General features: G+C 40.1%; 1 protein-coding gene across 2 annotated transcripts in view; it reads left to right on the top strand.

Moving 5' to 3' along the window:
- The first annotated feature begins 1,495 nt into the window (after positions 1–1,495).
- Positions 1,496–15,243, top strand: part of CRACD (capping protein inhibiting regulator of actin dynamics) — a 70,505-nt gene continuing 56,757 nt past the window's right edge. Inside the window, exon 1 of one of the 2 annotated variants that reach the window (XM_073341966.1) lies at positions 1,496–1,664. The gene's annotated coding sequence lies outside the window, so the exon portion shown is untranslated. The remainder of the gene's footprint in view (positions 1,665–15,243) is intronic. The other variant, XM_073341965.1, reaches the window with a different exon arrangement.

Below are 15,243 nucleotides of genomic sequence, written 5' to 3'. Positions count from 1 at the left end.
GAGAGGTGGAGAATCTGGCCCTTTAATCATAAGACTACTACAGCACAGTAGTTTCCAGGTTTATTGGTCAGTTCATAGAATAATAGAATATCAGGGTTGGAAGGGACTTCATCTAGTCTAACCCCCTGCTCAAAGCAGGACCAATCCCCAACTAAATCATCCGACTCAGGGCTTTGTCAAGCCTGACCTTAAAAACCTCAAAGGAAGGAGTTTCCACCACCTCCCAAGGTAACCCATTCCAGTGCTTCACCACTCTCCTAGTGAAAAAGTTTTTCCTAATATCCAGCCTAAACCTCCCCCACTGCAACTTGAGACCATCACACCTTGTTTTTGTCCCTACATGTGTATAACATGCATCTTGCAACAAAATTCATACTTTTTGCTGAGCAGCAGCTCCCTGGGGAGGGTAAATGAGAGAGAGAGAGAGAGAGAGAGAGAGAGTAGGTAGTATGTATGAGAATTCTGGATGGCTTATGAAAATGTTTGTCACAGGTGAAACAGTGGAATATTAGAAGAGCTGCAGTTCCAAAAAAATGAGAGTGCATTCTAAGGTATCTGAATGCAAAATTAAGTCAGGGTAAATTAAATGAAACTATGATAGTTTCGAAATGTTTGAAATTCCTCCTTTGTTACACCATGCCAATATTTAGCAATAAGCTTTGATTTTTTATATAGTTATTTATTTATTTTAATGTTTTTGGTCTAGGCTGTGAGGAAAAAAGTTTAGCTTCACAAACTTATTTATTTGTCTTCTATGTTATCTCTGTGAAAGGTGGCATCCCCTCTCTTTTTGCTTACTGTTTCCTTCCTTGTGCCTGCCAAATTGTCTTTCTCTGAGTTTTGGGTCTAACTTCAGTTTGTAAACATTACAGGGCAGGGATGCTGGGCCAGATTCTGCTCTCAGTCACTCAGGAGTAAAACCAGAGTAACTTAATTGGCTTCATTTTGGATGTATATTGATGCAACTCTGAGAATTTAACCCATTATCTTTGTTTGTCTGCAAAGTACCTTGTTCACCTATGACACAATATAAATAATATATACTAAGTTATTTTCAGTTTCTTTCATTCAAACCAGTGCATGTAGCCCCTGCTGCAGTATGGTAATGAATGCAGAGCTTTTCTTGAGTGACTAGGACAAAACAAAAGCACTCCACAAAATCTAAAAATGAATCTCCTCCTGTTAGTTTTTCATTCTGTCTCTTGTAAATGATCTTTTTGCCCTCATCCAAGCATTTGACCGCACTGACACCTTAGCATGAATCTTTAATCCAGAGAGCAGGTGTTTTAATGCTCTTTGTTTTGCTCTGTCAATATTGTGCCTTGACAGTGAGTTGCAGCCGTGCATTTAAATTCCAAGTACAGGGTTTGCTCAGGCTGGTGATTGCTCTTTGACCTCATTTTTCCTTTGCAAGTGCTAGCTGTTGTGATTTTCTCGCACACACCAAAGTACCTTCTTGATAAGCTACCATATGTGTTTGTCTTGTGATCTGCAGACAAGAAAAGGGCAGGCAAATTCCAGCCTTTCAAGAAGTTTTTTGGTAAAAGGAAAAAGAGAGAGACAACATCAGACTGTGTGGAAGCCAAATTGAAACCCAGCCACTCTTTTGGGAATGTATGCAATGGCACCCTCTCTTCAGATGAAGAAACAAACAATGGTTTGAGGTAAAAACATACATGTGTTTGTTAAATTTGTTTGTTTTAAACTGAATCCATAAGAATCATTGTAGATGTAATGAATGTTGTTCCTGTTTAAATTTCATCGCACTGAATGATAAGTGGTACACTGCATATTTGAGTGTCAGTGTGCCTTTCTAGTCATATTCTTATACTGTAGAATCTAAGTGTTTAACTTCTTGCACATGTCAATTATTGGTTCCATGTGTAGATGAATAGAAAAAAGAAAGTCCAGGGTTAAACCAAACAAATTCAAACCTACTTTCATGGATTAGTAAAACTTAAGGACAGACAGACAGACATCAAATCACCAGCACAATGGGTACCCTAGTTAGTACCTGAACTGACTGGACATGGAGACTCTGCTCTACTCTCTTTGCCCTCGAGGTGGTACCTTCAGGTCAGGAATGAAGCCTGCAGGTGGGAAGTGTGGGGGAAGCTTGTCACATTGCGGCGTGTGATCTGCCTGATCTGTTGATAGAGCTGCAGTCTTTAGGGCTGTCAACCTAGCAACTTTTTCTGTTATAAATTCAATAATAAGGAAAAACGTTATTAACATAAAATCCAAGGGCAATGTGTCAGAAGCTCCATGTGTAGCAGAAGTGATGGGGAGGAGAAAAAATAATGAAATTACCAAAGAAGCTGCACAAAGTGCTGGGCTCAGGCCGGGGACAGAAATGTCAAAAGTAGAGGCAGAGGCATGTGCCGAAATGATAGCAGGGTCAGTAGAGCCGGCATGCTCTGGTAGCCCAGAACCTTATGTCCCTGTGCTCATTTCTGGTCAAAGCCCATCACCATGGGGTGCTAGTGTCTCATACCTTCTGTTTGCAAGATGGGGATTATAAATGCACTTTGTGAAAAGTGTTCCTGCACAGGTGATATGCTGGTTTTGTCTTTTGGCATTTTTCTGAGAGAGTTCATTGGAGAGCTTAGTGATTGTCTGGTTTCACCCACCTGGTTGTGGCTGGGGCATTTAATACACTGGATGAGGTATACCACATGTTGTGATGGGCATGCGTAGGACCCATGGATCTTAAAAGGTGTGTTGTGCGGGGGGGGGGGGGGGGTATTGCTCATTGTAGCAGTGCAGATATGTCTGCAGGTTTTGCATCTGTTGTTCCGGCAGGGTCTGGTACCACCAGATTTGGCGTCCTGGTCTGTGAGGAGCTTGGTTCTGATTATGAGCTTGGAAAGACTGGGGGGTTGTTTGAAGGCCAGAAGAGGGGGTTCAGGAAAGATTTCTTTCAGGATGGGGTCTCCATCAATATGGGTATAGGTGTTTGATGATACCCCATATAGGTTCCAGTGTGGGTGGTAGGTGACAGCTAGGGGTGTGCGGTTGGAGGGGGTTTATTTCTATATTGAAGCAGGTTCTCTCAAGGCATTTGGATGGCCTGTTCCATTATGTGACCTACTTCTCTGGTAGAGTGTCCTTGTTTGGTGAAGGTAGTTTTGAGTGTGTTAAGTTTTATATCCTGGACTTTTTCCTCTGAGCATATTATGTGGAATTTGAATGCTTGGGTGTAGATAACCGATTTCTTGGTGTGTTTGGGGTGGTAGGTGTCGTGATCCATGGGTGTCTTGTATACAGTTGTCTGTTGGATTCCACTGTTGAAGTTGATGCTAGTGTGGCAGTGTTCCAGAAAGGGTTTAATGGACAGGTGGTGGTGGTTCAAGTTGTGTGGAAATCTGTGAGGGAGTTTGTCATTTGTCCATAGGGTGAAAATACGTTGATCTGTCTCAGGCATATCATTGGTTTCATGGTGTGTTTGTCCAGAAATTCTTCTTCAAGGTGACCCATAAAAGGTTGGCATATTGGAGAGTCATCCTAGTACCCATGGCTGTTCCCATGGTGTGGACAAAGTGTTTTGTTGTTGAATGTAAAATTCTTATGGGTGAGGATGAAATGGATGTTCGGCAATGTGTTTGGAGTGGATATCTGAGGGTTGTCCATTGTCTTGTAAATATTTGAGGCAGGCATTTATGCCATCATTGTGAGGGATATTGGTGTATAGGGAAGTGACATCCATCGTGGCAAGAATGGTGTTCTGAGAGAGGTTGTTACTGATGCAAAGTTTGTGGAGGAAATCAGTTGCCTCTTGGAGGAAGCTGGCCCTTTGTATGGTGAGTAGTTTGAGAATAGTTTCTGTGAGTCCTAGTATTTCTTCGGTAAGAGTGCTGTGGCCACATGTGATGGTTTGCTTGGAAAACATGCAGAAGGACTGTGGGGTGGGTTTGTGTGGGATGAATTTGTAGAGTTCCTCTTGGAGTTATTTGAGGAAGGATTTGATGATATCCTTAAATTCCTGCGTAAATTGTGGTGTGGGGACTTCTTTGAGTTCTTTATAGTAGGTGGTGTCAGCATTGTCAGTTGGCCTCATTAACATAGTCATCATGGTTGAGGACTACAGTGGTGCCCCCCCTTTGTCTGCTGGTTTGATGGCTATCTGGTGGTTAGATTTCAGGGACTGTATAGCTGTCCTCTTGGCGGTAGAGAGATTGTGATGGGTGTGATGTTTGTTAAGGATTTCACAGCCAGTTTTTTTCCTGAAGCAATCAATGGAATGATCAAGAATGTGACTGTGGTTTCATCCACACTGTTAAATTAAAAACTACAGTATTAAAACAGATTGCAAAATTAAAATCACAGGTGGTCAACAAATGGGAAGGAGCCTGATTCTGAGCTTACTTGTGACAGTTTTTGCCTGTGTGAGTCCTTTGCCATCAGTGGAGTTGTGTCAGATTTATGCTGATGGAAATGCAGTCAAAATCAGGCCTAACGTTCCAACAGAAAGCTTCATTGTACAAATCTGGGTTTTTATCATTATTGTTGTTGTATTGTATTGCTAGTTTAGTTAAATGTATATCTTTATATATAATGTGCATGTTGTAAGGTGTGTACTATAAAGCAGTGGCTCTCAACCTTTTCAGACTACTATAACCCTTTCAAGAGTATGATTTGTCTTGTGTACCCACAAGTTTCACCTCACTTAAAAACTTACAAAATCAGACATAAAAATTAAACAAGAAAAAAGGGTCATAGCACACTATTACTGAAAAATTGCTTACTTTCTCATTTTTATTACATAATTATAAAATAAATCAACTGGAATAGGAATATTATACATACATTTCCATGTATAGTATACAGAGCAGTATAAACAAATCATTGTCTATGAATAGGGCTGTCGAGCACTTAAAAAAATTAAATGCGATTAAATGCGCTATTAAACAATAATAGAATACCATTTATTTAAATATTTTGGACGTTTTCTACATTTACAAATATATTTATTTTAATTACAGCACAGAGTACAAAATATAAAGTGCTCACTTTATATTTCTTTTTGATTACAAATATTTGCACTGTAAAAAAACAAAAGAAATAGTCTTTTTCATTTCCCCCATTGCAAGTACTGTAGTGCAATCTCTTTATCATGAAAACTGAACGTACAAATGTAGAATTATGGACAAAAAAACCTGCATTCAAAAATAAAACAATGTAAAACTTTAGAGCCTACAAGTCCACTCAGTCCTACTTCTTGTTCAGCCAGTCGCTCAGACAAACAAGTTTGTTTACATTTAAGGGAGATAACACTGCCTCTATTATGGTGTCTTTTAAGAGTTTCCATTCAGCTTGCAGGGATTTTACTTTTGGTGCTGTACCTTTTAATTTCTGTTTAACTAACCTCCTCATTTTTGTGTAGTTCCCCTTGTGGAACTACTTCTGCATTGGAGTGTTGCTCTTCTAAGACATCTGAAAGCATGGTCCACACCTCATCCTTCTCAGATTTTGGAAGGCACTTCAGATTCTTAAATCTTGGATCGAGTGCTGTATCTGTCCTTAGAAATCTCACATTGGTACTGACAAGGCTGAATCCTCACTCTGGAACTTCGAGTGCAGAAGGTGGGGGCCCACAAGGATTTTAAAAATGAATACTCGCCACTCCAGGCTTGTATTACACTCCCAAGGTTACAGCTTTTCTCTGACTTTGGCTTGGTAAACGCTGTCACCACCCAAATGCAAAAAAACCCCTTGAACCCAGGAAGGAGCACTTGGGAATTCCTCCCTGTGGAGTACCCTCAAGCCCTTTCACCCTCCCTCCAGGAAAGACCTGAGAAAGCAAACAAAGGAAATTAGCTGTTGCCACCAGTTAATTAAACAACATGCACAAACCTCTTAGGACACCAGAAATCCAATCCTGTTCTTTAAAAAGGTAAATTTTATTAAAAACAAAAAGGAAGAAAATACATCTGGAACTTAGGCTTTTGCTAGATTTTAAAAGAGCAATTCCAAAAATTAAGCACCCAAAATAGCTTTCTTGGGGGTTCATCTTAAAGGCTACAAGCAAACAAAAGCATCTGGGATTAGCACAGAGGAGATCCACAAGCCAAAATAAAGAAATAAACCTGATAGAGTCTATCTAAACATTTCCTGTCCCAATAATTCCTTCTAGGTATGGAAGATAATTTTCATACCTGGTTCAAACCTTACACATCATTCCTGCTTATAGCATTGCTGCTCCATGTCCCTGCAGCCCAGAGAGAACAACAGACAAAGGGAAAGTTTCTTTCCCAATTTTAAAAAGTTCAACCTTCTCATTGGCTCTTTTGGTCAGGTGCCCACTTCCTTTTCTTTACCTGGGGGACTTTTAACCCTTTATAGGTAAAGCAAGCAGAGAACAGCTACCAAGAGGGATTTTACAGCTAGCTGGCTGGTTGGGTGCCCATAAAAGGGAGCCAGACCCCACCCCCCCCCCTTCATTTATCACAAGTACGTTCTTTGCATTTTGTCAAATCTGCAGTGAAAGTGTTCTTAAAATGAACAACGTACTGGGTCATCATCTGAGGCTGCTATAACATGAATAATATGGCAGAATGCGAGTAAAACAGGGCAGGGGACATACAATTCTCCCCCAGGAGTTGAGTAACAAATTTAATTAACGCATTATTTTTTTAACGAGCATCATCAACATGGAAGCATGTCCTCTGGCCGAAGCATGAAGGGGCATATGAATGTTTAGCATATCTGGCACATAAATACCTTGCAATGCCGGCTACAAAAGTGCCATGGGACTCCTGTTCTCACTTTCAGGTGACATTGTAAATAAGAAGCGGGTAGCATTATCTCCCATAAAAGTAAACAAACTTGCTTGTCTTAATGGTTGGCTGAACAAGAAGTAGGACTGAGTGGACTTGTAGGCTCTAAAGTTTTACACTGTTTTGTTTTTCAGTGCAGTTATGTAACAACAAAAAAAGCTACATTTTTAAGTTGCACTGTCACAATAAAGAGATTGCACTACAGTACTTGTATGAGGGAACTGAAAAAATATTTCTTTTTATCATTTTTACAGTGCAAATATTTGTAATAAAAATAATCATATAAATTGAGCATTGTACACTTTGTATTCTGTATTGTAATTGAAGTTAATATATTTGAAAATGTAGAAAAACATCCAAAAATATTTAGTAAATGTTAAATGAGGTTCTATTATTCAACAGAGTGATTAAAACTGCGAATAATCACGATTAATTGTTTTAATCACAATTAATTTTTTGGGTTAATTGCCTGAGTTAATTGCAATTAATTGACAGCCCTATCTATGAAATTTTAGTTTGTACTGACTTTGCCACTGCTTTTTATGTAGACTGTTGTAAGACTAGGATACAGCTCTATGCCTGGTTTCGAAGGAATAAGAACCAATAGAGATCAAATACATTTAAAATTTTAATTAAAGTTTCAGTTTTTCCACAAAATTGGGCAGTGTTGCCCATCACCACTAACACTGTCATGTTTCCTCAGTTATTTTGGAACAAACCCCACAGCTTTTAGTTGTTTGTACTAGCTTTATTTGTTGTTAATCTTTTAGGAAGAAAAGAAAGCAAAGAAGTCACTTTGGAAAGGTGGAGACAAGAAAAGAAGTGGGAATAGATAGGTTTCTTTTTATTGCTGTGTCTATTTTCACAAAAGAGATTAAACTACCTGCCAGTACCTAGCATCGCAGGCTCTACAGCAAACCCTCTGGACAAATTTTGACTGGCTCCTGCTCTAGGCATAGGGAACCTCTTCCACATCCTGAACCATCTCTGGCTGGCCTGGCACATGATGGACCACCCAAACTGGCTCCCACTGTCCTCAGTAACTATCAGGCAGAGAGGGGAGAATACTGGGTAAAATACTCCTAAACATGTTTTGATAGTGTATAAAACAGATGAGGATCACTCTTCTCTGGTAGGAGATAGCACAGGTGCTATTCCCTGAGACACACAGAGAGGTTGTGTCTAAATTCATTAATGTTTGTAAAGTGCTTTGAGATCCTCAGATGAGAAAACACTAAAATGCAAAATATTAATTTTTTTTAAATTGCTATTTAATCTTTATAAACACACGTGAACTTTCCATTCAAGTGCTAACAAATCTTCTTCATAATCTATATTTGTTTCCTTTAAATGACCTATTTGGGATTGGTTAACCTTTTATCATTAGCTCTGTATTAATTTTGTTTACAATGAGTATTGCCCCCTGCCTTCATGATTTATGTAAGTTTTTTTTTTATCCCTGTTTTATTCAGGTGTGACTAAGACCCAGAGATCTTAAATGACTTTATATGATTTCATTTTGAGTAGCAGAGCAGAAACAGAATCTGGGACTCCTGCCTGCCGGTTCTCTGTTCTAACCAGGCATTGGAATCATCAAGTACACATCATTCACTCAGCATCCTGGCATGTGAATGTTAATATGTTCCACCATCTCATTTTACAATTCCCTGGTAGGAAGAGAAGCTACTTCGACATAGCTCACCCTACCTGGCTCCCTTGAGGGGAGAGAAGAACCTTTTATCTGCCTCCATCTTGCCTTTCTCAAGTTTACAAACCTCAGCAGATACTTATTAACCTATGTCCTTAACTGCTGCGTGCAAACTGTAACAGCACTTATTACAAAGTAATAGTAAAGTTGTTTGTAAGGCTTTACACAAGTCTCTAGAAATCACCCATCACAGAACTTCTATTCTAGAACTGTGATTTGCCACTTCTTATTCTTAAATTAATTTTACTATTTATTGAACTTGATGCTGTGCAAACATCATAAACAAAGACACGATCTCTGCCCCATGGAAAGTTCAGCTCTCTCTGCTCTGGAAAGTCTCTGCTAAGGCTCTGTGGACATTGCAGACAGAGGTTTGTAAGCTTGAATGTTGTAGTTTGATTCACAGGAGCTGGAAGTGAACCTGCCTCTGCACAGTCTAGTCTGACAGGCTTGATTCTCCAAGGAGAACCTTAACAGTCAACAATTTTCCATCCCCTGAAGAAATCTGTCTGTTACCCACCTAAGGAGTCCCCTACTCCCCTTCTTTAGCTCAACAGGAATCTCTGGACAATCCGCACAAGTATTCTCAGGACCCCTTGATAAAATCAACTTCATTTAGAAAGAAGGATCCAAAGTCTGGGTCCCAAGATTCTCTGGGGTGGGGAAGACCAACTGGGAGGAGGGAGGCTTATGTTTGCTGAACTGTTGTAAGCATGGTCTGAGATTTGTGTCAACAAATGTGTTGGGTGTGTCAACCCCACACCCAATAGACCTGTGCAAATAATTCACAGCAAGTAGTTTTAATACAATGAAATTAGCCTCCTTTTTGCTTGTGGAATGTCTGTGAACAGATTCTGATTTCTTTGAACACATTATTTATTTGAATTTCTTTTTAATTTCTTTTTAAACTCTCTTTGGCTAGTGAAGAGTTTTGCAGATATTTGATATCCACTATTTGAGCTGTGGTTTTTGGTTGCAGTTTGTCAGTTAAATCCCATGGTATTGGTTCATTTCCCTGACTGAACGAGTGTGCAAGCCAAATACTTTCCTATACTAATCAGAATTTGGTTTCTGTGAATATTCACAAAGGAGACTTTGAAATTCTCTTTTATTCACCATTTGCACCAGAAAAGATCAACTGAAAAAATATCCATGAAAAGTGAACACAAAAGGAGCATAAGCGTAGCTTAAGCAAATTAATTTAGAAATTTTTAGCTAGTGTTATTACTTTTAGCAGTACTGTATTTGCCCAACTCCACACCCAAAAATCATTGCAAGTAGATTTGAGGTTTAAGACAAATATTTTCCCCAATTTGAATCACTTGGTACATAGATCAGCAAAGTAAGCAATAAACATTTTATGGACTAAAGCTAGAGCAGTGGGTCTCCTCTGTAGCTCTGCTAGATCAGAACTACTGTTTACCCCTAGAGCCTTCCGTCAGTCAGATGCAGCATGGTGATAGTACTATACACACAATTTTAACACAGCAGTACAAAATAGACTACACTTCTCTATGTAGAGCTGTATGTTGTATATGTGTCAGTCTCTTGACTGGAGAAGCATACTTCTGATTTTCTCCTAAGAAACCTGCCTCCCACCATCACCCAATCTGAGAAAAGCGAAATAGACAGGCAGGGCAGAGGGAGAGGGTAAGGGAGAGGGAGACGCTATTACATAAGTGAATCTGTCTTAGAGGATCCCACTCTTGAATTTTTATTTCTATTGAAGATTTATTAAAAGTCATTGTGTATTAGGAGATTCAGTGGGCTAGTTTACTAGCCTTTTACGTCTGGATGCGTAAATCCAAATCCTGTAGGAGTACGTCTACATGCAGTGTGGGGTGGCATTTCCACACTAGCTTTAATCTAGCTAGAATGGCTAACAATAGCAGTGAAGACATGGTGGCATGGGCTTCAGTGGGGACTCTGGGTGTGTACTCTAATTGGTAGATCATGCTGAATCCTGTACCACCACATCGTTACAGCTATTTTTAACTGTGCTAGCTAGATTAAAGCTAGTACGTGGATATGCCAACCCATGCTGCAGTCATACTTCAGATTGCATTGCAGACATATCCTGAGGGGTTACAACATGAGGTTGGTGGCTTCATCCCAGTCATCATTTGTCCACTGTATGATTCAGCAAGGTTGTTTTTCTCTGCTTAAGAGAGGCCAAGGACAGGAATAGCAGGAATATTGCAGGTGCATTGACAAAATGATTGTGAATTGGAAAACTTGCACAGCACAAAATTAGGGGCTAGACATTTGACCACTACTGGCCTTTGTCACGATAGCTGACCTTTGACAATAAAAAAATACCTGACCAAAGTTTGTCATTGGTTTAAAGTCATGCTAATGACTGCGGCCAAGTTGAAAATAGGAACATACCACAGCCATTACTATCTACTACAGATAGGCTCAAGCTGCAAAACTCACATGTGGATTTTAAATCTCTAAAACTGGAGAGTGATTCTATGCAGGTGTTGGGCTCAAACAGGTACCGAAAAAGAAGTCAGCCTTGAATTTACATCTAGAAGCTGATTCCTAACCCCTGTACACTCAAAGTTCAGAGGTGTTTAAATCCAGGGCTTTTTTTGAGCCTATCTCAGCTATTGTCTTTCTATTTTATATATAGGATTTTTAAACTTGATGAAAAATTTAGGGTAGAATCATAGAACCCTGGCATTAGAAGGGACCACAAGGGTCATCTAGTCTAACCCCTTGCCAAGATGCAGGATTTGTTGGGTCTAAACTATCCAAGACTGTTGGCTACGCAGATTCCCATACCTGAGCCATTCCATTTAGGTGACGGAACTATCCCAAACTGGGGTGTCAGATGAGGTTTTGGAACAAACTGTTTAATTTAACAGTAATAAATCACTACAACCAGATGGTGTGTAACTGTGGTATGTAACCTATCACTTAAATCAACCTCTGTACCAGATGACTGTTTTAAAACAAAAAGAGGCAATCCTGGCCGTTAGAGGCTGATGAACCTAACTTCAGTACCAGACAAATTGGTTGAAACTGTAGTAAAGAACGGAATTATCAGTCACATGGATGAACGCGATATAGTGGGGAAGAGTCAGCACAGCTTTTGTAAAGAGAAATCATGCCTCACCAATCTATTAGAATTCTTCAGAGAGGTCAACGAGCATGTGGTCAAGGGTGATCCAGTTGATATATTGTACTGGGATTTTCAGAAAGCCTTTGTCAAGGTCCTTTACCAAAGGCTCTTAAGCAAAGTCAGCAGTCGTGGGATAAGTGGGAAGGTTCTCTTGTGGATCAATACCTGATTAAAAGATAAGAAACAAGGAGTAGGAATTAATGGTTAGTTTTCACAAAGGGATCCCCCATGGGATCTATACTGGGACCTATGTTATTCAACATATTCATCAACAATCTGGAAAAGGGGGTAAACTGTGAGGTGGTGAAATTTGCAGACACTACAGAATTACTAAATAGTTAAGGCCAATGCTGACTGCAAAGATTTTAAAAAGGAACCTCACAAAACAGTGTGGCTGAGAGACAAAATGGCTGATGTAGTTCAGTGTTGATAAGTAAGGCTAAGATTTTGTCACAGATATTTTTAGTAAAAGTCATGGACAGGTCACGGGCAATAAAGAAAAATTAATGGAAGCCGTGACCTATCCATGACTTTTACTAAAAATATCTGTGACAAAATGGGGATCTGCGGGTCCCCTCACAGCCTGCAGTGGAGCTAGGAGCTCTAGGGGCCCCCACCGTGGGTTGGGTGTTGGAGCTCCAGGGTCCTCTGCTGCCCATGGCTAGGAGTTGCAGGGTACCCCAGCCACCCGCAGCTCAGGGGGCCCATGGCTGCCTGGAGCTGCAGGGTTCCCCCATTGCCCACAGCTTGGGGGCTCCCCTGCTGCCCACAATAGTGGGGAGCTCAGGGGTTCCCTCGCCACCCGCAGCATCTGGGAGCTCGGGGGTTCCCCCTCAGTGATGGCTGGGAGCTGCAGGGCTCCCGCACTGCCTGCAGCTGGGGGGCCCCCACTGTCTGCTGCCCGCAGCTTCTGACCACTGCAGGCTGAAGTCACGGAAGTTGCTGGAAGTCACGGATTCCATGACTTCGGCGACATCCGTGACTAAATCGTAGCCTTATTGATAAGTGTAAAGTAATACATATTGGAAAAAATCCCAACTATACATACAAAACAACGGAATGTAAATTAGCTGTTACCATGATCTTGGAGTCGTCATGGATAGTTCCCTGAAAACATCCACTCAGTGTGCAGTGGCAGTCAAGCAAGCTAACAGTGTTAGGAACATTTGGAAAGGGATACATAGTAAAACAGAAAATATCATAATGCCACAATATAAATTCATGGTGTGCCCACTTCTTTAATACTTCATGCAGTTCTGGTCAGCCCATCTCAAAAAAGATACATTAACATTGGAAATAGTACAGATCAGAGCAACAAAAATGTTTAGGCATATGGATTAAAAAGATTGGGATGGTTCATCTTATAAAAGAGATGACTAAGGGGGGTTATGACAGAGGTCTATAAAATCGTGAAGTGTGTGGAGAAAGTGAAGAGGGAAGTGTTATTTACCCCTTCAGATAACACAAGAACTAGGAATCACCTAATGAAATTAATAGGCAGCCCATTTAAAACAAACACAAGGAAGTATTATTTCACTCAATGCCCAGCCTACCTGTGGAACTTGTTGCCATGGGATGTTGTGAAGGACTAAAGTATAGCTGGGGTCAAAAAAGAATTGGGTAAATTCATGGCAGATAGGTTCATCAATAGCTGTTAGCCAAGAATGGTCAGGAACACCATCCCATGCTCTGGGTGTTGCTACACCTCCAATTGCCAGAAGCTGGGCCTGCATGATGGGACGGTTCACTCAAAATTGCCCTGTTCTGTTCATTCCCTCTGAAGCATCTGGCATGGGCCACTGTTGGAAGTCAGGATACTGGACTAGATGAACCATTGGTCTGACCCAGTTTGGCCATTCTTATGTTCTTATATTCTGTACCCTCCCAGTTCTCTCAGTACACTGAATTCTATAAGTCAGGAATAGAGTATAATACAATGTATATGCTATGGCTATATAATACCACTCTTCTGCATCTCCAGTGTAGTTTATGTGAATATTTAATTTTCTGTTAGCATTTTATGTGACTGAAAATAACTAATCTATTCAAAAACTACAAGGAGTCGGGTGGCACCTTAACAGATTTATTTGGGCATAAGCTTTCATGGGTAAAAAAGCACTTCAGTGTTTTTTCACCCACAAAAGCTGATGCCCAAATAAATCTGTTAGTCTTTAAGGTGCCACTGGACTCCTTGTTGTTTTTGTGGATACAGACTAACACGGCTACCCCCTGATACTAATCTGTTCAAGATATGGCACTAGATAGAAACTGTTGATCAATGATATTCACTCTCGTCATAGAAACTGGCTTTAAAATGCGAATGTTTTCCTTATTTCTAAAGTGATTTTTATCATTACCAAAGTAATTACTCTATATTTACCTTAAAGTATTACATAATATTTAACGAAGTAAGCGAGAGATAATGAATAGAAGAAACTCCTTTGCATTCCTGCTTCTGAACACTGCATCATTGTCTCCTTATTTAAATTTGCTTTACTATTTTTAAAACATCTACTCTGGTGATATGTTCACCACATGGCTCCGATTTCTATGTAATTTAAAGGAGTACAATGCAGCTGGGAATCTGTATTTCTCTCCCATTACATTTTTTTGGACCATCACAAAAATATTGCTGTTTGTGTGGTCGGGGGGAGGGGAGAGAAAAGTGTAGGGTAGATGTATTATTTGGTTACTTATGAGCACCATCCATTGTTTCCTAAAGATATCATTGACTTTGTGCTTATGCACTATAGATGGGCCTAGTCCAGAATCTCAAATCTGACTCCATCCCCCTAGATTAAAGAGGGCTAAGATTCAAATCCATGATCCAAAACACCCACCAACGTTTTGGTGCTAGGTTAGCTCCAAAACCACAAGTAACCTATTTTTAGTCCCAGTTTGGATGTGGTCCAATATGACAGAAATCATACCAAATTAGTTAATCCTACACCATCTGTACTAGTTGGGGCCAAAATCTCACAAGAATAATTTGAGATTTCTTTGCTTCCAAATTCTAGTCCTGCTCTGCCTTCAGCTCAAACTCCAAACCCTGATGTAAGCTTAGTAGAGATATGTGCATTGTCTCTTCTTCCTGGCTACTCATGAATCATTTTCATAAACTCAAATGCTCTTATACTTTCGTTGTTTAGTTCCCCAGTTAAAAAAATAAACACAAATTATAACTTGTAAAAACTCACCTTTGTTACAATAGAAAAAAAATGAAGGAAACTTATTTTTCATTTCTCTTATCAGGGTTTTTTTATACATCATTCACGTGCACATTCATACTCCACTCATAGAATCATAGAATCATAGAATATCAGGGTTGGAAGGGACCCCAGAAGGTCATCTAGTCCAACCCCCTGCTCGAAGCAGGACCAATTCCCAGTTAAATCATCCCAGCCAGGGCTTTGTCAAGCCTGATCTTAAAAACCTCTAAGGAAGGAGATTCTACCACCTCCCTAGGTAACGCATTCCAGTGTTTCACCACCCTCTTAGTGAAAAAGTTTTTCCTAATATCCAATCTAAACCTCCCCCACTGCAATTTGAGACCATTACTCCTCGTTCTGTCATCTGCTACCATTGAGAACAGTCTAGAGCCATCCTCTTTGGAACCCCCTTTCAGGTAGTTG

This window comes from Lepidochelys kempii, chromosome 4, assembly GCF_965140285.1.
Source record: "Lepidochelys kempii isolate rLepKem1 chromosome 4, rLepKem1.hap1, whole genome shotgun sequence".
NCBI lineage: Eukaryota > Metazoa > Chordata > Testudines > Cheloniidae > Lepidochelys > Lepidochelys kempii.
Note: the sequence above shows the minus strand (reverse complement) of the source record. Positions and strands in the feature narration are given on the sequence as shown.